Raw genomic sequence first — 21,010 nt, forward strand, 5'->3', positions numbered from 1 at the left:
GTATGTCTGACTACTACCTGGTGGAGGGAAAGTTAAGAGTAGGTAAGAGATGGGTGAGAGCTAGGAGGGTTAGGTGTGGCAGGGAGGTTTTGAAAGTGAGTGAGTTGGATAAAAGAGAGAAAAAGATAGAGTATCAGGAGAAATTGAAAGATGAGTGGAACACAGTGAAAGATCGGGAAAATGGCAGCGTGGAGGAGGAATGGCAGTTGTTTAAGAGTGCTGTGGTGGGGCATGCAGAAGAGGTGTGTGGTGTGAGACGTGTGGGTGGTGGTGTAAGAAAAGGAAGTGAATGGTGGTGCGAGGAAGTAAGTATGGCTGTGGCTGAGAAGAGACGTGCATATGAAGTGTGGCTGCATAGGAAGGATGAGATGTCATATGAAAGGTATAAGGAAAAGAGGAATAGAGCGAGAAGGACTGTGCGTGATGCTAAAGTGGCAGCAGATGAGAGGTGGGGTAGGCGGCTGACAGAGAATTTTCAACAGAATAAGAAAATGTTTTGGAAGGAGGTGAAAAGGGTGCAAAAGGGAGAGTCTGGGAAGGAAGAACGAGTAAAAGCAGAGGATGGAAGGATGTTAATTGAGATGGATGCAGTAAGGAAGAGATGGGCAGAGTATTTTGAAAGATTGTTAAATGTAGGGGAGGAAAGGGTGGCTGAGATTGTGGCAGATAGAAGGGTGCAAGGAATAAATGTGTTGGGAGAGTTGAATGATTCTTTGATCACGAAGGAGGAAGTGGAGAAGGCAGTAAAGGAGATGAAAACAGGGACAGCTGCAGGTATGGATGGGTGTGCTGTGGAATGCCTGAAGGGTGGTGGAGTGACTATTGTTGACTGGTTAGTAAGATTATTGAATGTGTGCTTTGAGAAAGGTATGGTCCCAATTGACTGGGCAAGTGCTTGTGTGGTCCCGTTGTATAAAGGCAAGGGTGATAAGTATGAATGTACTATTTTTAGGGGTATAAGTCTGTTGAGTGTTGTAGGTAAAGTGTATGGTAGAGTGTTAATTATGAGAGTTAGAGAGGGTACAGAGGGAGTGATTAGTGATGAGCAGTGTGGCTTTAGGAGAGGGAGGGGATGCGTTGATCAGGTGTTTGCTGTGAGACAAGTGTGTGAAAAGTATTTAGCGAAAGGCAAGGATGTGTTTTGGGCATTTATGGATTTAGAGAAAGCGTATGACAGAATTGGTAGGGAGGCTTTGTGGACTGTTTTAAGATTGTATGGACTTGATGGTAGGTTACTAAAAGGGGTGAAAAGTTTTTATGTAAATAGTAGAGCCTGTGTAAGAGTGGGAAATGCTGTGAGTGATTGGTTTCCCGTGAGAGTGGGGCTGCGACAGGGATGTGTGATGTCGCCTTGGTTGTTTAATATTTACATGGATGGTGTTGTAAGGGAGGTGAATGCAAGAGTTTTAGGTGGTCTGAGTCTGGTAAATGTTGATGGAGGAGAGTGGAATCTGAAGCAGCTGCTGTTTGCAGATGATACTGCACTGGTGACTGATTCAGAGGAGAGATTGAGACAGTTGGTAGAGGAGTTTGGAAGGGTATGTGAAAGGAGGAAATTGAAAGTAAATGAGAATAAGAGTAAAGTGATGAAGTGTACGAGGTTGATAGATGGTAGGGGGATGAATATAGTTTTGAATGGTGAGTTGCTTGAGGAAGTAGATTGTTTTAAATATCTAGGGTCACATGTTGCTGTGGATGGAAGAATAGATGCAGAAGTGAAGTTTAGAATAAATGAAGTAGGAAAGGTGCTGGGAGGAATGAAAAAAGTGTCTAAATGTCGTTCGCTTAGAATGGATGTAAAGAGAAGGCTGTATGAGGGTGTTGTGGTACCGACTGCATTATATGGGGCTGAAACATGGAATATGGGTGTAACAGAGAGGAAAAGTTTGAATGTAATGGAGATGAGATGTCTGAGGAGTATGTGTGGAGTGACGCGTATGGATCGAGTGCGAAATGATGAAGTGCGAAGGAGAACTGGAGTTGTTCGGGAGATGGCTGGTAGAGTTGAGCAGAGGGTGTTGCAATGGTTTGGGCATATGGAGAGAATGGATAATGAGCGATTGGTGAAAAAGATAACTAGATCTGATGTGAGAGGTGTAAGACTGAGAGGAAGACCACGAATAGGATGGATGGACAGTGTGAAAGAGAGCGCTGGATGCGAGAGGGATGTCTGTTGAGCAAGGAAGAGTGGCTGTGCGTGACAGAAATAAATGGAAAGAAATTGTGAATGAATAAGTGATGACGCACCCCTGAGGGGATATTCTCCTGCATTTGGTATGATCAGCTAGTCAGGTCAGGTGCGGGTAAGGGGATGGGTCTGTTATGATGTGGCAGGGGTAAACCAGTTCTGCTGTCGGGCCCTGCTGTGGATGTCACCGATTGCATTGCGCAGTTGACCCTTGTGCGGTGTGATGCGGTGAGGATCTGTCCGTTCTCCCCTTTGGGGCTAAGATGCGAATGAATGTGTTTGAATGGATGAGTAAATGGAGAGTGAGTCGTCCTGTCTCGGCTACCTCCCTTTCCTTGGGGGAAGCAGCCTAGGTATATAGATAGATAGATGTACAGATTGAACAACCATGGAGACATGACACATCCCTGTTTCAAACCAACTTTCAAAGAGAAAAATTCACTTAGTTCACAATCCACACGCACTGCAGCCTTCGCACCATCGTACATACTCTTCACAGCATTCAACAACTTCCCATCTACTCCATATATTCTTAACACTTTCCACAATCCTTGTCTATCCACCCTGTCATATGCTTTCTCCAAATCCATGAAAGCCGCATACAACTTCTTTCCCTTCTCTAGAAACTTTTCCACTAAAGATCTAAGAATGAATATCTGATCTACACAACCTCTTCCCTTCCTAAAGCCTCCCTGTTCTTCTCCAACTAATTTCTCTGTTCTTTCTCTAACTCTGTCTATAAGTATCCTACCATACACTTTTCCTATTATACTAGGAAGACAAATGCCCCTATGATTACCACACACTTCTTTTTCCCCTTTTCCTTTGTACAAGCGAATAATTATACCTGACTTCCAATCCACCGGGACTCTACCTTCCTCCCAGGCCAATCTGCACATCTTCCACATCCATTCTACTACTATCTCTCCCCCATGCTTCAGCATTTCACCACACACTCCATCAATTCCTGGGGCTTTCCCCGATTTAACTTTCTTCATTGCTTCCACAACTTCTATCCTACTGCTTTCTTCCTGTCTTCTCATCTCCCTCCTTCTCCCAGCCATTCCCCCAGCCACTTATACTCGCATTACTTCCATCCTCTACGTTCAACAATTCCTTAAAGTGTTCTCTCCATCTGCTCACTTTTTCTCCCTTCTCCACTAGTAATCTACCATTTTTATCTTTCACTCCCCCGCTAACTTCACTTCCACCCTGTCTTACTCTTTTCACTTCTCTCCAGAACATTTTCTTACAGTCCCTCCACTTTACACTCAAATTCCTTCCAAATTCCTCATCCACTCTCTTCTTACTCTCTCTTACTAATCTTTTCACCTCTCTCTTCCTTTCCACATATAACTCTCTCTTCCGCCTCTCAACTTCTTCCACGCCCTTATTTCTCATCCATTCATTGTATGCTTTCTTCTTTTGTGCCACAGCCTGTTTCACCTCTTCAGTCCACCACGCTGTTCCTTGCACCCCCCTCCGTCTTCTCTTCCTTCCACACACCACATCACATGCTGCACATATTTCTTCTGTAAATATCTTACACATACCTTCCACGTCTCCCATCTGCTCCAATTCATATTTGCCTAATCGTTCCTCCACTTCTCTCTTATACTCTGCCTTTTTCTCATCCTCTTGTAACCTTTCCACTCTCCTTGCAACTACTCCTTCCTCTCGTCTTTCCCTTCTTCTATTCCTCCATCTTACTTGCATCCTAATTCTGGCCACCACCAAGTAGTGGTCAGAAAGTCCACTCCCCCAACCTCTATACATTCTTGCATCCTGTACACATCTTTGCATCCTTTCATCCACACACACATAATCAATCATTGCCTTCCTTTCATTCAGTTCACCACCCACCCTTCTCATCACTCGCCATGTATACCTGTGGATTATTTTATGCCTGAAGAGGGTATTGGCTATCACCAACCCCCTCCCAGCACAAATGTCCACTAATGCACTCCCATTCTCATCTATCTCAGCAGGCACACCCCACTCACCAACTATTCCATCCACCTTCACATTACCAACTTTACCATTCATATCACCAGTCAAAAACACTTTCTCATTCTTTCCAAACTTTTCCATGCACACTTCCACATTTGTCCAGAACTCTTCTCTCACTCTTCTAGCACGAGCTTGCGTTGGCGCATACACACACACAATCGCCCACATTTGTATTCCAACTTTCAACTTTACCCACACAATCCTTGACCCAACTGATCCATACTGTCTTATGCTCTTCTTCCATCTTTTACTCACAACTATACACACTCCTTCCTTTGCCCTCTCATTCTCATCTACTCCTGCACATATATCCTATCCATACTCCCATTCTCTCACACTCTATCCTCTCCATTTTGTTTCAGTTATTCCACAGACATCCACTTTCGCATCCTCAAGCACCTGGACAATCTCTCTCTCTTTCACCTCATCATTCGCTCCTCTTACATTCCATGTACTCAGTACCAAGTCCTTTGTCCGGTCCTGGGTCGTCATCGTTTGGTCAGTCCTTGTCCGAGGCTTCTTGTTTGTTTTTTTAGTTAGTTGTTTTCCGGGGAGGGGCACTAACCCTCCGCCAACCCTTTTAGTCGCCTTTTACGACAAGCAGGGATACTGGGGGAGTATTCTTGAAAACCCCCCTACCCCCAGGGGGTAAGATCACAGTGAGAGAATAAAGGACGAGTGTGCAAACCAAGATCTGATGAACTATATTTATGAGTGACGTCCCTTATATACAATTAGTAAGACTGTGCCGCCTGGAAATTCCTCCGTAGGAATACACCCCTACTGCTGCGAGCTATAAAGAAGTAATACAAGAAAGTGTTAGTGATATTCCCCCACTCCCGCTACCCGTAAATCCTGTACGACATTCCCTCGTCCCAGTATCTAGTGTAAGTGTAAACCAAGAATAGAATCAATTACCAAAGTCCCTTTGCTATTGGAAAACGTGTAATCCTCATTGTTAATCCTTGCCTCGCTCCAGTATTACCATAACTCCCTCCTAGCCGTCACAAGTCACTCCCCGCACTCCCCCCCTTTTCTCCCCCCCTTTGTGAGACTCACTCCCCGCGCCTCACACGCGCGCCTATATTCACTGTACCCTGAATACACTAGGATTGATTGGTTGGCATTAATATCAAATAAGCAAGTATCCTGCGAGATACACATGTCCTAGATAAGGGTTTTATATTGCTATACATTATGTTGTAATATCTGCTGATTTGTCCTGTGTCTGATTGTGGTAATATACGAGTAAAGGTTATTGCCTAAAGTTTTTATGTCCTGCCTCTCTTTATTGCACTAAGCTCCGGTCTCGAAAGAGGACCCCGCTCCACGTTAGGTGTTTTAGGAACGAGAAGTCGAGCCTATTTCCACCTAGCATTACACTGGTGGCCAGCGGTGGTTCTAGACCTGGGCGTAAAAGAGAGGTAATCAGGAATATTTGGCAAAATGGCAACTAAACCGCACGTTCAGTTACCCAAATTTGACCCCGACCAGTATGATATACACACATATCTGGCAATAATAAACCATTACTGGATATTGGCTTTGAAAATGACCAATAGAAAATTGCAGTCACACTACCACTATTGGGTAAAGCGGCGGCGAATATAGCACCGAAAATCGTCCCAGAACTCACCTGGCAGAACTTTACAAAGTTCACTGTACAAGCCATCACCCCATCATTAGGGAAAGTGGTGGCTCTATCCCAATTGGATAGTTTTTCATTCGACGGGGATTTAGATAATACCCTGATACAGGCAAGACGCCTGGTTACTGCTGCCTACCCGGAGGCAGATGAGGAAACCCGGGATCAGAATACATTTAACACTGCTCAGAGTGCTCCCGAGTGTTGTTAAGCAACACATCACTATCCATGACCCAACAGGAGACATGGAAAGAGATATACAGCTGATATGGCGCCTCCTGACCGCTTGCCCTTCTCCACAGCAAATCAATGTTGTTAAGAAATTCCCCACCCGACCCCCGGCTCCCCCAGCCACACCACGTCCACCACTGCCTCACACCAGCCCGACCCCGGCGCCTAGCCCACTCCGGGCACACCCCTCCCGTCGGCACCCTGCCCCGCGAGAAAACCCGAACCTAATTCTTGTCAACCCGTGGGAATTCACAGCCTGCAACTCCCGCTGCCCCCTTCATGACATACGGGACCAGCTTAAAGCTGCTCGCCACAGAATCACAGCCCCAGGTTCACATAAGGTGTCTTCATTAGAAGGCGAAGCCCCAGGGGACGAGCTGATGCCCATGGACGAGCCCCATTCAGGAGAACTGGAGCAGGAACAGGAGAATGAAAGCCCTAGCCAGCTGGATTTTTAGGCCCGCCCCCGCACCAACCCACGGTGGCGGGGGCCATTACCCCTAAGTATCGCCCCCCAGTATACCACAAGATGAAAATAAACGGCGTGAAGGTCAGACTGCTAGTCGATACGGGAGTGGCCAGGTCCTGCCTTTACAGTCACTATTTCTCCCGCTACAGATCGTGGTTTGGCCCACTCCGCCCTACTACCACTCACCTTGTGGACTCGGGGGATGGCCCCCTGCCCATCCGTGGGGAAACTCGGGCCCTACGGGTCGACACCCGCCAGCTGGTGTCCACCCAACATCCATTCATCATTTTTTATTCCTCCTGCCGGAGTTATGATGGGTATTTAGGGCTAGACTTGCTCCAAAAACTCGGAGCTACGATCGACTGTCGCCACCGACAACTTCAGTTCTGCCCCCCACCCCGTTCCACCCCAGCCGTTTGCACATGCACGCCGCTTCCCTGGCCGGAGGATTCGCCCCCTTCCTCCCCCCAGTGCCCCCCTTCCCTCCCTTCCCCCGCCCCCCTCTCCTCCCCTTCCCGTGCCTTTTCACCCCACTCCTGCTCCTTCTTTCCCCGCCACCGTCTCCGCCGCTGTTACCATCCCCTCCCACCATGAGGCTTGGGTGCCCCTTAACAGGCCCTCAGGTCCCTCCATTTTGTTCTCCCCCCTCCTCCCGTTCGGAGCCCTTTCTGCCTGCCTTGTGTCCCCCACCTTCCTCCCACCCCACCACGCCGCCATCCGCATCGCCAATCTCTCCACGTCCCCTCTCACCCTCCCCAAGGGGCTTATAATCAGAGAGATGGAGGAAGCCGAGCCCTGTGCCCCATCCTCCTCCCACCTCCCCACCCCTCTACCCCCCATCCCCGACCATCTCTCCGACCAGCAGTCAGACACCCTACACCGCCTCCTCCTGGATTTCCAGGATTTGTTTGCGACAGGACCAGCAGATATAGGGTATACCACGTACCTGTCGCATGAAATTCATACGACAGGCCCACCTATACGACAACCATCCCAACGTAAGAACCCCCGACAGAGAGAAGAGGAGGACCGCCAGGTGCGCGAAATGGTAGAGGCAGGTGTTATCTCCCCTTTCACCAGCCCGTGGTCCTCCCCCGTCGTTCTAGTAAAAAAGAAAGATGGCACGATGCGATTTTGCATTGACTACCACCGCATGAACGACGTCACCATTAAAGATGCCACCCCCCTCCCCCGCATTGACGATTCCCTAGACTCCCTCTACGAGGCATCTTGGTTTTCTACCCTCGACCTCCAGTCTGGATACTGGCAGGTCCCTGTCCATCCGGACCATCGAGGCAAGACGGCCTTTTCCACCAGTAATGGCAAACATTACGAATTTAATGTTCTGCCATTCGGCCTCTGCAACGCCCCTGCCACTTTCTCCAGACTAATGGAATCTGTCTTGAGCGGCCTCACTTGGGAAACTTGTTTAGCTTATCTTTACGACGTCATTGTTTTTAGCCAGACCTGGGCCGACCACTAGCAGCGCCTCCGTCGAGTTTTCACCAGAATTCGCCAGGCAGGCCTCAAGCTACATCCTTCTAAATGTGTCCTAGCTGCTAGAACCGTCTCGTTCCTGGGACATACTATTTCCCAAGCAGGAATTTCCCCAGATCCCGACAAGCTACGTGCCATAGCAGACATACTGCTGCCGCAGGATGTCCACGGCGTCCGCGCCTACCTGGGACTCACGTCCTATTACCATCGCTTCGTGAAGGGATTCGCGCAGATTGCCAAGCCTCTTCACGATTTGACACGGAAAGGGGAACCTTTCTCTGGACTGAGGACCGGCGAGCTGCTTTTCAACAGCTAAAAGACAAGCTCGTCTCTGCCCCCATCGTAGCCTTCCCCAACTATGCACTCTCTTTTCGCCTCTACACCAATGTGTCCCTTACCGCGATAGGCGCCGTCCTAGCCCAGGCACAGGCCGGCAGAGAACACATCATTGCCTGCACCAGGCGCACTCTGAATCCGGCTGAAAAGAATTATGCTGCCACCAAGCGAGAATGCCCTCGGCATAATCTGGGCCCTCCAATATTTTAGGGCTTATCTTCCTGGGACCCAAGTCACGATAATCACTGACCACCAATCACTCCAGTGGTTATGCCAGTCGGACTCCCATAACGCCCAACTCGTCAGGTGGTGTGACATCCTAGAGGAGTTTCAGTACGAAATTTCATACAGGCCCGGATAGCTCCACACCAATGCAGATGCCCTCTCCCGCCTCCCCATCCACGCGGTACAGCCAGACCCGGACCTCCTACAACTCTGGCACCACAAGGAATGGCCCCCCTGGATCCCTGCCCACCTATTCCCTAAGCTATGCCGACAGGGCGACCACCTCCTGACCCCATCCGGGCATATCCTCTTGACCCCCGATGCGGCACGTGACACCCTGCGCCACCTCCATGCCCACAACAGCATCCACTTGGGGACCAAAAAATTATTACAGGTGTTCAACGACATTTACTGGGCCCCAAATCCCTCCACCCTTGCCAAGGAAATTATCCAGACTTGCCACGCCTGTGCGCTTGGGAAAGATATCACCTGGACCGCCGGACCATCGGGCCATACCACCGCCCACAAGCCCTGGCAACTCCTGACGATCGACGTAGTAGGCCCTCTTCCCCCCAAATCTGGATATAAATACGTGATCACTTTTGTAGACACTTATTCAAAATTAGTAGTAGCCTGCCTGGCTAAGGAACATCATGCCGTCGCTGTCGCCGATGCCCTTCTCTGACACATGTTCCCTTACTTTGGCATCCCACAAGCCATCCATTCCGATAATGCCCCAGAGTTCTCCGGAAAAGTCTGGGAGGAGCTAGCCAGAATTTTCGGATATAAGATCTCCCACTCCTCACCATACTGGCCTCAAGGGAACGCCGTATGTGAACATAGCCATCGTACCCTTATCAATCAGCTACGCACCCGAATCGAGACTACAAAGGACGACGACTGGCCGGCGCATGTGAAAACTGTCCAGGGGACATGAATTAATACCCCCGAGAGGACAGGGTTTCCCCCCATGAGAGAATCTTTGGGGAAACTCCCCTCCTACTACCCCTACGCCACCACCTGCAGCCGCCAGCTTCCGCTCCCACTACAGACCCGCTACACCTGCTAAAAGGGTGGATACACCACCTACAAAAGAATCTGGACCTTGGACCCGACACAGCCTCCAACCCCTTCAACCCAGGTGACACAGTCGTCATCACCGAACTCCCCACTCCCACAAGCTCACCCCCTGCTTCGCGGGGCCCCACACAATTACCCGCATCCCCAACCCATACCAGGTGGTCATAGACTACCATGGCACTCCCCGTACTCTCCGCAACCACCACGTGCGGCCTTTCCGCACGCCCACCTTCCCTCGCCCCAACCCCACACCTCCAGCCCCCTCCAGCCCCCGCACCACCCTCTACATTCACATATGAGTGCTACGTTTCCTCCTTACCCTCCCACTCCACCCCCCCTACCACCTCCGCCTCCCCGGCTGCCACCACCCCCAGCACCTCACCTGACGCCTCCTCCGCCACCCCTCGCTCACCCTCACCCCTTCCCTCTGTTGCCCCCCCCCCTCAACGTCCACTCCTACCTCTTCTGCCCACGCCACCACACCCTCACTACAACCCACTACCACCACCCCTCCCCCACCCACCATGCATACACCCACTCCACCAACACCACACCCCACCGCGCCCACAGCACGCGAAACAACCCGCCTACCCCATACATCCACTTCCCCTCCCACCCCGGCCCTCAAGATCATCACCACCCGCTCAGGCCGCCTCTCACACCCACCTGCCTGATTCACACACACTCCTACACCACCTACCTCCCCACGACTTCACACCATCAAGCTACATCAGTCCCAAATCCCCTCTACCTGTACTCCCCAGAGACTCAACGCCACATTACCACAGCACAAAACCCGGCCCTTACCCTCCATATCCAGCATTCAGCTTCCGACCACACCGACAGCCTCACCAAGCAAGATGAGAGTGAAGCGGGCCGTATGGGCGCCTACCCTTGGCAGGAACCACAGACTCCGCGGACCACACCACCTGCTAACACTCCTCCAGTCTACCACCACCGCCTCCACACTCTTCCTCACCTGCGACCCGGAGCAGGAAGAAAGCCCCTACAACGTCGCCTGGCGAACTGTGCTGCAACACCTCCAGCCCGTGTACACCACCTACGACACGCAAGCATTCCACCTCCAGCCACGAGGACGTGACTTTTTACAGGGGGAGAGTGGTAAAATGCGTGACGTACAAAGCAGTGCCCCCGAAATGGAAACAGAAGAATACCATAGTGCCCCCGACAATGGGGCAAGTAAGATACAGCCCAATATGCCTGGGAACGTGCCGACACCCTCACACAGACCCCACGGGGTAGCCACCGCCAGTCGGAACAACCCCCGGCAACAACGGCATATGTCAGCCCAGGCCGTGCACCCCAATGTCACGCAGCCACCACGCCGTCGCTGTCGTAGGAGAAGGACACTACCTTCACGGAGTAGGATTGTTGAACCAGCTAAGGGTGGAGTTGTTCTAGACACTCCAGATGGCGCCCCTCCTCATGAGACGGCCTATTGTCGCTCCGTGTCCTGGTAGAGATGACCTATTGTCGCTCCCCTCCTCGTGAGATGGCCTATTGTCGCTCCAAAAGTGTCCTGGTACAGACGGCCTATTGTCGCTCCCCTCCTCGTGAGACGGCCTATTGTCGCTCCGAAAGTGTCCCGGTAGAGACGGCTTATTGTCGCTCCCCTCCTCGTGAGACAGCCTATTGTCGCTCTGAAGGTGCCCCGGTAGAGACGGCCTATTGTCGCTCCCACCCTTGTGAGACGGCCCACTGTCGCTCCGAAGGTGCACGGAAGGAGGCAAGGAGTGAGACGTCACCCCGGCAGGAGACAAGAGCCCAGGCCTCCCGTACCAGAGTGGCCCAGACAGGCCTCACAGCCTCCCCTGGCCTCCGCTCCCTATGCCTGGCTCTGGAACAGACGCACCTGATGGGCCCCAGCGTAAGCTGATGCCGCAGCCCTCCCCTATCGGCGCCCCTAGACGCTGGAGGCTGCAGTCTCTCCTGATCCTCCCCAGGACACCCGGGCGCGATCTCCATACGCCCTCACGACGACGTAAGGCTCCCACCTCCGACTGAGACTTACACCAGAGGTTCCTGGAGCTATTCGGCCCTAGTCCCGAGAGCCATACCCCTGAGCCCAGCCCGGAAGCCACGGGTAGCCCAGGACGCGAGAGGACGCCCCTATGAGTTGTACCGTGCCCTCTTGGCACGCCTCCCCTTGGCAGTGCCCCTAGCCCAGCAGGATTGCCGACGGCGTGTTCCCGCCCCTGCCCCCCACGATGAATACGTGTGATGCTGCCCAGAAACAGTGCAAGTGATTTAGGTTAAGTGTGACTTTGCCTAGTGTAGTATCGTGCAGTGACTTAATATAGTGAATATCGGGGCAAGTAAGATCACAGTGAGAGAATAAAGGACGAGTGTGCGAACCAAGATCTGATGAACTATATTTATGAGTGACGTCCCTTATATACATTTAGTAAGACTGTGCCACCTGGAAATTCCTCCGTAGGAATATACCCCTACTGCTGCGAGCTATAAAGAAGTAATACGAGAAAGTGTTAGTGATATTCCCCCACTCCCGCTACCCGTAAATCCTGTAAGACATTCCCTCGTCCCACTATCTAGTGTAAGTGTAAACCAAGAATAGAATCAATTACCAAAGCCCCTTTGCTATTGGAAAACGTGTAATCCTCATTGTTAATCCTTGCCTCACTCCAGTATTACCATAACTCCCTCCTAGCCATCACAAGTCACTCCCCGCACCCCCCCCTTTTCTCCTCCCCTTTGTGAGACTCACTCCCCGCGCCTCATGCGTGCACCTATATTCACTGTACCCTGAATACACTAGGTTTGATTGGTTGGCATTAATATCAGATAAGCAAGTATTCTGCGAGATACACATGTCCTAGATAAGGGTTTTATATTGCTATACATTATGTTGTAATATCTGCTGATTTGTCCTGTGTCTGATTGTGGTAATATACGAGTAAAGGTTATTGCCTAGAGTTTTTGTGTCTTGCCTCTCTTTATTGCACTAAGCTCCGGTCTCGAAAGAGGACCCCGCTCCACGTTAGTTGTAGTAGGAACGAGAAGTCGAGCCTATTTACACCTAGCATTACAATTATTATTCTATTTATCTATTGTCAGTGCCAGACGCTCCTTTATATCCTCATCCGTCAGCCTGTCTCTCCATGTGACTCCACAGGCTCCTGTTAAATAACTCATTTCCATTGCTCTCACTCTTGACTTGTGTCCTTCCAACAACGTCCAAGCTTCAATTCCGTACGTTAGAGTTGGTATCACAATACTGTCATGTAGTAACTTTTTCACGTCCATGCTCACTTCCCTGTTTCTTATCACTGCTTTCAAAGAACCAGCAACCTTTCTTCCCTGCTGTACCCTTTCAAGCACTTCACCCTCCAAACCTCCATCCTTGCTCATCACACTACCCAAGTACTTAAACGTACTCACATTTTCCAATTCCTCACCATCCAACCTTGCTGTACATTCACTGACTTCACCTCTCTCAATGACCATCACTTTACTCTTCCCTACATTCACCTTTAGATTCCGTTTCTTACACACTCTCCCAAACTCATCCACCAAGCCTTGCAGCTCCCCTTCGTCTTCACTCAACAACACAGTATCATCTGCAAACAACAGTACAGGGAGTTTCCAAACACTATCCTCTCTCACCAGGGCCACTCCAACATCCACTACCCTACCTTGTACCCCTTTTATTACCTCATCCATGTACAGATTGAACAACCACGGAGACATGACACATCCCTGTTTCAATCCAACTTTCAAAGAGAAAAATTCACTTAGTTCACCATCCACACGCACTGCAGTCTTTGCACCATCGCACATACTCTTCACAGCATTCAACAACTTCCTATCTACTCCATATATTCTTAACACTTTCCACAATCTTGTCTATCCACCCTGTCATATGCTTTCTCCAAATCCATGAAAGCCGCATACAACTTCTTTCCCTTCTCTAGAAACTTTTCCACTAAAGATCTAAGAATGAATATCTGATCTACACAACCTCTTCCCTTCCTAAAGCCTCCCTGTTCTTCTCCAACTAATTTCTCTGTTCTTTCTCTAACTCTGTCAATAAGTATCCTATCATACACTTTTCCTATTATACTAGGAAGACAAATGCCCCTATGATTACCACACACTTCTTTTTCTCCTTTTCCCTTGTATAAGGGAATAATTATACCTGACTTCCAATCCTCCAGGACTCTACCTTCCTCCCAGGCCAATCTGCACTTCTTCCACATCCATTCTACTACTATCTCTCCCCCATGCTTCAGCATTTCACCACACACTCCATCAATTCCTGGGGCTTTTTTCGATTTAACTTTCTTCATTGCTTCCACAACTTCCATCCTACTGATTTCTTCCTGTCTTCCCACCTCCCTCCTTCTCCCAACCATTCCCCAGCCACTTATACTCGCATTACTTCCATCCTCTATGTTCAACAATTCCTTAAAGTGTTCTCTTTATCTGCTCACTTTTTCTCCCTTCTCCACTAGTAATCTACCATTTTTATATTTCACTCCCCTGCTAACTTCACTTCCACCCTGTTTTACTCTTTTCACCTCTTTCCAGAACATTTTCTTACAGTCCCTCCACTTTACACTCAAATTCCTTCGAAATTCCTCATCCACTCTCTTCTTAGTCTCTCTTACTAATTTTTTCACCTTTCTCTTTCTTTCTACATATAACTCTCTCTTCCGCCTCTCAACTTCTTCCACGCCCCTATTTCTCATCCATTCATTGTATGCTTTCTTCTTTTGTGCCACAGCCTGTTTCACCTCTTCAGTCCACCACGCTGTTCCTTGCACCCCCCTCCGTCTTCTCTTCCTTCCACACACCACATCACATGCTGCACATATTTCTTCTGTAAATATCCTACACACACCTTCCACGTCTCCCATCTGCTCCAATTCATATTTGCCCAATCGTTCCTCCACTTCACTTTTATACTCTGTCTTTTTCTCATCCTCTTGTAACATTTCCACTCTCCTTACAACTACTCCTTCCTCTCGTATTTCCCTTCTTCTATTCCTCCATCTTACTTGAATTCTAATTCTGGCCACCACCAAGTAGTATTCAGAAAGTCCACTCTCCCAACCTCTATAAACTCTTGCATCCATTACACATCTTCGCATCCTTTCATCCACACACACACATAATCAATCATTGCCTTCCTTTCATTCAGTTCACCACCCACCCTTCTCATCACTCGCCATGTATACCTGTGGATCATTTTATGCCTGAAGAGGGTATTGGCTATCACCAACCCCCTCCCAGCACAAATGTCCACTAACGCACTCCCATTCTCATCTATCTCAGCAGGCACATCCCACTCACCAACTATTCCATCCACCTTCACATTCCCAACTTTACCATTCATATCACCAATCAAAAACACTCTCTCATTCCTTCCGAACTTTTCCATGCACACTTCTACATTTGTCCAGAACTCTTCTCTCACTCTTCTAGCACGATCTTGCGTTGGCGCATACACACACACAATCACCCACATTTGTATTCCAACTTTCAACTTTACCCACACAATCCTTGACCCAACTGATCCATACTGTCTTATGCTCCTCTTCCATCTTTTACTCACAACTATACATACTCCTTCCTTTGCCCTCTCATTCTCACCTACTCCTGCACATATACCCCATCCATACTCCCATTCTCTCACACTTTCTCCTCTCCATTTTGTTTCAGTTATTCCACATACATCCACTTTCGCACCCTCAAGCACCTGGACAATCTCTCTCTCTTTCACCTCATCATTCGCTCCCCTTACATTCCACGTTCCGATAACCATGTCCTTTGTCCGGTCCTTGGTCGTCATCTTTTGGTCAGTCCTTGTCCGAGGTTTATTGTTTGTTTTTTTAGTTAGTTGTTTACCGGGAAGGGGCACTAACCCTTCGCCAACCCTTTTAGTCGCCTTTTACGACAAGCAGGGATACTGGGGGAGTATTCTTGAAAAAAAACCCTACCCCCAGGGGGTGTGCATGTGGATGTGATAGGAAGCGTTATGAGGAACACACTGAGGTGGTTTGGCCATGTGGAGAGGATGGAGGGTGAAAGACTGACAAAGAGAGTGTATGTGAGTGAGGTGGAGGGGGGAAGAGGGAGGGGGAGGCCGAGGATGAGATGGAGGGATGGGGTGGAGAGGTATATGAGAGGGGGGTGTGAGTTGGGAGCAGGGCAGTGAAATGGCGGGGGACAGGGCGACTTGGAGGCGATTTGTTTGTGGCCACCCCAAACGGGATTGAGGCGTCTGGCAATAGATAGAGATAGACAGTGCCAGACGCCTTAATCCCGTAAGGAGTGGCTACTGGCCACAAACAAGCAACAAATCCCCTCCATGTCACCCTGTCCCCCGCCATTTCACTACCCTGCTCCCAGCTCACACCCCTCCTCTCTCATATACTTCTGCACTCCATCCTTCCATCTCATCCTTGGCCTCCCCCCCCTCCCCCCCCTCCACTTCACTCACATACACTTTCCTCGTCGGTTTTACTCTCCATCCTCTGCAAATGGCCAAACCACCTCAATGTGTTTCTCCTAACGCTTCCTCACATCCATATCCACACTACAACGATCCTTCACTTCCTCATTTCATTTGTCTGTCTCTCCATGTAACTCCACATGCTCCTCTCAAATAACTCGTTTCCACAGCTCTCACTCTTGACTTCTGTCCCTACAACAAGCTTCACTTCCATACATTAGAGTTGGTATCTCACATTACTGTCATGTAGTAACTTTTTCACTTCCATGCTCACTTCCCTGTTTCTTATCACTGCTTTCAGGGAACCAGCAACCTTTCTTCCTTGTTGTATCCTTTCAAGCACTTCATCCTCTAAACTTCCATTCTTTCTCATCAGTCATCAACTCATCACACTACCCAAGCACTTAAACACACCTTTGCCATTCCCTCCTCATCCATCCTCACTGTACAATCACTGGCTTCACTTCTCTCCAAAAGCATAACTTTACTTTTCCCTACGTTCACCTTTCGATATATTATTATTATATTCTATTATTTTTGTAATGCTAGGTGAAAAAGGCCCGACTCCTCGGTCCTAGAACACCTAACATAAGCTTAATTATGAAGAAATGAAACACGAGTTTACATTACATTAAGCTCAAAGAAAAAGAACTGTTAAATTTATTAATTACAAAAGAACAAATTCAACGTTACATGTCAAAGTGAATTCAAAGTAAAGAGATCGCACTCACTTGCTCACCCAGAAGCTAACCACTTAAACCTAGGAAAATACGAAAAGGAAATACTGGTCAATGTAGTGTATCACCAAGGAAGGGTGGGAGCCTGGAGAACTGTAGTCTAGTGGAGTCTGAGTGTTAGAAGACCTCTCTCACTCTCACTACTGGAGCACAGAACCACACTCCGTCGCGACAGACAAAAGACTGATTCAAATACGATGCGTGTGGTAGGATGCACAGGCCAGCTGGAAGAAGGCATGGCCAACGGTTGAGGCAAGCAGGGGCGAACAATATAGAAACAATAATATTGCTCAGTAGAGCACTTAATGACATGCATTAGGACAGTCACTTTTGAAACAGTGACGAATGTTTTGAAAAAAGTATACCATCGAAATGGAGAGAGAAACGGTTAACTGAACGATACACAGTGAGTTTTCCACTAATAGTTCGTGGTTTCTCACAAAAGGAAAATGTCGCGAATTTGATTCGTGACATTACGCCCCTTCAAAAATGAAATTTTTTCCTTATGGGAAAAAATTTGTGGATATATATATATGTACACATCCTAATTCTGTCACACAAGATTCACAGTGTGGTGTGTGTGCTATCCTGCTACAGGAGAAAATCACTATCGCCAATGAGCGTAAAAACCTCGTATTTACGTTAATAGAGGCAAGCTTGAGGGAAAAAACTCCGTGACGACGGTGAAAATCCTGTACTCAGGTCAAACTGAGCGAAAGTTCGCTACAATTACACTGACAACTAATTGTTGTTCTTACCTAATTGTTCTTACCTAATTGTATCTTTACAGGAATGAGTCAAGCTCGTATTGTCCCGTGTCTTAGACCATATTTATCGTACATATCCTTAAATTTGTGAATTGTTTTGGCACACACTATTTCATTCGGTAGTGCATTCCATTGATCAATTGCTCTGTTTGGGAAACTGAATTTCCTTACGTCTTTATCACCTCTCTTCTTATGCAGTTTTTTGCAGTGTCCTCTTGCTGATGCTTCTCCATATGTTATGTAATCATTTATGTCTATTTTCTCCTTTCCTGATATGCACTTATATAGCATTATCATGTCACCTCTTTTCCTTCTCTCCTGTAGTGTTGGTAGATTCAGTTTATTTAGTCTTTCTTCGTAGCTTAGGTCCCTTAAGCTTGGTATCCATCTTGTAGCGGCCCTTTGAACTTTTTCAATCTTGTCTATATGCTTTTTGAGATGAGGACTCCAGACTACTGATGCATATTCCAGAGTTGGTCTAATGAATGATGTTATTATCCTTTTTAGCATGTCTTCATTTATGTATGTGAATGCTATTCTCATATTTGCAAGCAGTGTATACATGTTCCGTACGTTCTCGCTGATGTGGTCAGCCGGAGATAGTCTGTTATTGAGAATCACACATAGGTCTTTCTCTCTTTCTGATGTGTATAGGGTTTTATTTCCTAACTTATAATCCCAATCAGGTCTTTTTCCACTTTTACCAAACTTGATTACATGACACTTGTCCACATTGAATTCCATTTGCCATGTACTACTCCATTCATGAAGTTTATTTAATTCTTCTTGTAGCTCCCTACAAGAGTCTGTGCTAGTAATTCTCCTTTGTATTTTTGCATCATCTGCAAACATATTCAGATAGCTTTCATTTCCAGTGTTACTGTTTATATCATTTATGTACACTATAAACATGATTGGTGCCAGCACCGAACCCTGTGGTACTCCACTAGTCACTTCTTTCCATGATGAGTAGTTTCCTCTTAGTAGCCTACTGTCCTCATTTCTCTTTTTATGAGAAAGTCTTGCATCCAACAAAACAGTTTGCCTCGAATTCCTCCTTGATGGTACAGCTTCCATAAAAGTCTTTGGTGTGGTACTGTGTCAAAAGCTTTCTTGAAATCTAAATAGATACTGTCCACCCATCCTTCCCTTTCCTGTATTGTGTTTGTTACTCTGTCATAGTAGCTCAACAGATTAGTAACACATGATTTTCCTTTTCTGAAACCAAACTGTCTTTCTGTTATCATACTGTGTTTTTCTAGATGATTTACCCAAGCTTTTCTTATAAGTTTTTCTAATACCTTGCTTACAACACTAGTCAGTGATACTGGTCGGTAGTTGAGAGGATTTTGTCTATTTCCTTTCTTGAATAAGGGGACTATATTTGCTTTTTTCCAAATATCAGGTAGTTTCTCCTGACTCAAAGATTTCTTGAAAATTAAAAATAATGGTTTACTTAACTCCTTTGCACATTCTCGTAACACCCAATATGAAATTTCATCAGGACCACTTGCTTTTCCTCTGTCTAATCTACTTAACTCCTCTTGTATTACTTTTTCTGCTATTTGTATATCTGGTAGTATGTGTGGACATGCGTGTTCCACATAGTCCCTCTCAAAATTTTTTTCTTCTGTAAAAACTAAATGGAAATTCTTATTTAGTGCTTCACAAATATCTTTCTCTTGTGTATAAGTGATTCCCTCGTCCGTGATGGATTGTATTATATCTTTTACTTTGGTTTTGCTTCTGATATAGATGTAAAACAGCTTTGGTTGATTACTACTTTTATTTATTATATCCTCCTCAAACTGTTTTTGGGCTTCCCTCCTTATTCTTGTATAGTCGTTTCTTCCCTGTTTGTAATTATTATACGCCCTTTCACTATTGTGTCTTCTGTATCTATTCCACAACAAATCTCTTCTTTCTTTTGATTTTTTACATTCTGTATTGAACCATTTCTGTATTTTCTTATCTGCTTCTTTGTGCTGTGGGATGTACTTCTGGACTCCTATTTCATAAAATTCACAAAATTTTTTATATACAGCATTTAAATCTTGTCCTCTAAGCTCATTTTCCCAATCAACTTCTAAGAAATACTTCTTTAGGTCTTGATAATTTCCCTTTTTATAGTTTAGTCTCTTTTTGTAACTGTCATTGCTGTTTACTATGTCATATGCTATCCTGAAGTTATAATTTAGTACTGCATGATCGCTTTTGCCGAGTGGAGGGTGATATATTAAACTGTCAATGTCATTTTCTTGCCTAGTAAATATTAGATCTAGCACTGAAGGTACATCAAGTCCTCTTTTTCTAGTGGTTTCCCTCACGTGTTGCGTTAAGAAAAACTCTTGTACGAGATCCAGGAGCTTTTGGTCCCAGCAGCTTTCTTGGCTATTTATATCTAGAGTATTCCAATTTATATTTGTATTGAAATCCCCAGTTAGTATAATTCTTTCCGATTTCTCTTCCATTTTATGTAGCAAGGATCTTATACTCTGAATTGTACTCTCTGCCAGGTCCTCATATTCGTCTCTTTCCCATGTGTTTGATCTGGGTGGCATATACAAATTGGCTACAATTACTTTACCTTCAGGTGTGTCGATCTCTACTGCAATCAGTTCTACTTGTGATGGTATATCTAGGTTTGTTTCCTGGTTTTTTTAGATTTTTCTTAGTTAATATTATAATTCCTCCTCCTTTTTTTAAATTTCTGTCTCTTCTCCATATATTGTATTCCTCTAAGTTTAGTATGTCATTGGATATCCTTGGTGTTAATTTTGTCTCAGTTAGGCATATTATTTGTGGTTCATTTTCTCTGACATAATCATTCATCTCTAGTAATTTACATACCATTCCATCCACATTTGAGTACATCAACTTTATCATCTTGTTTATATACTTGTCATGACATGGTTCTACTAACTTCCTCCTTTTTCTTCCATCCTGTTTGTGTACCACTTTCGTACCTGCAATCCTATTACTTTGTAAAAAAAAATTTCTTCTTGTCCTCTTCTGATCTTCCCTCATTTTTTTGTTTTTGCTTCCTCCCTTTTCTCTTTCAGTAATTCCAGTTCCTCTTGTGTTAGACATCTTTTTATCCATACATTTTTGAACTCCTCTTTTTCCATAAGATTCTTTGCATTTTTTAGTATCTCTTCCACAGTGTTTACACTCTGGAAAGTCACCTTTAGAGGTCTTGTCTTGCTTTTCTCGTATTTCCCTAACCTTTTGTGTTCCTCTATGTCTTTACTACGGATTTCCTCTGATACTTCTTTCAGTAAGCTCATTACATTTGCCATCTCCTTTTTGTCTCTAGTGATTTTTTTAAA

The sequence above is a fragment of the Coenobita brevimanus genome, chromosome 47, assembly GCF_032717465.1.
Source record: "Coenobita brevimanus isolate Jiangsu-jjx chromosome 47, ASM3271746v2, whole genome shotgun sequence".
NCBI lineage: Eukaryota > Metazoa > Arthropoda > Malacostraca > Decapoda > Coenobitidae > Coenobita > Coenobita brevimanus.